This window comes from Helianthus annuus, chromosome 4 (genome assembly GCF_002127325.2).
Source record: "Helianthus annuus cultivar XRQ/B chromosome 4, HanXRQr2.0-SUNRISE, whole genome shotgun sequence".
In the NCBI taxonomy this organism is placed as follows: Eukaryota; Viridiplantae; Streptophyta; class Magnoliopsida; order Asterales; family Asteraceae; genus Helianthus; species Helianthus annuus.
Genome location: NC_035436.2, coordinates 80,809,082 through 80,809,725, shown reverse-complemented (window position 1 = coordinate 80,809,725; position 644 = coordinate 80,809,082). Strand labels below are relative to the sequence as shown.

At 42.2% G+C, this 644-nt stretch overlaps 1 non-coding gene across 1 annotated transcript; it reads left to right on the top strand.

The window, feature by feature from the left end:
* The first annotated feature begins 240 nt into the window (after nucleotides 1-240).
* On the top strand, nucleotides 241-347 carry LOC118491821. The gene has a single exon (XR_004892266.1). It is a non-coding gene; the product is annotated as a small nucleolar RNA R71 (small nucleolar RNA).
* Nucleotides 348-644: the final 297 nt, after the last annotated feature.

Genomic DNA, 644 nt, shown 5'->3' with positions numbered 1-644 from the left:
AGGGCCTCGATTTGGGCTTCTAAAGATGTGCTCTCATCTACTTTATGGGCGCCCGGGGTAATATATTTTGAGCCTCGGGGGATGTGCCATTGAAAATTGTTTTGAGCAATTTCCTCAATTTGATTTTAAATTTCATTTGGGTGTCGATTACCTAGGAGTTCCCCGGAGCTTGAGTCGAGTGCTTGTCTCGTGTGTGGCAATAATCCATTATAGAAAGTGGATACTTGTTGCCACATTGCGAGACCATGATGAGGACATTTCCTCAATAGCTCCTTGAACCTTTCCCAAGTTTCATTTAAGGATTCCCCATGCTCTTGTGAATATGTATTGATTTCAGTCATTAATTTAGCTGTTTTAGAGGGCGGGAAATACTTATATAGAAATTTTTGGGCAAGTTCATCCAAAGTGTTTACCGAACCACTTGGGAGGGTGTTTAGCCAAGCCTTAGCTCGGTCTTTTAGTGAAATTGGGAACATTCGGAGGCGGATGGCGTCGTTTGAAGCTCCGTTGATCCAGAAAGTGTCATATATTTCCAAAAAGTTGGTAATATGTAAATGGGGATCTTCATCATCTAGGCCATGGAAGGTTGCTGAATTTTGGAGCATTTGGATCAAATGTGGCCAAAGTTCGAAGTTGTTGGCATC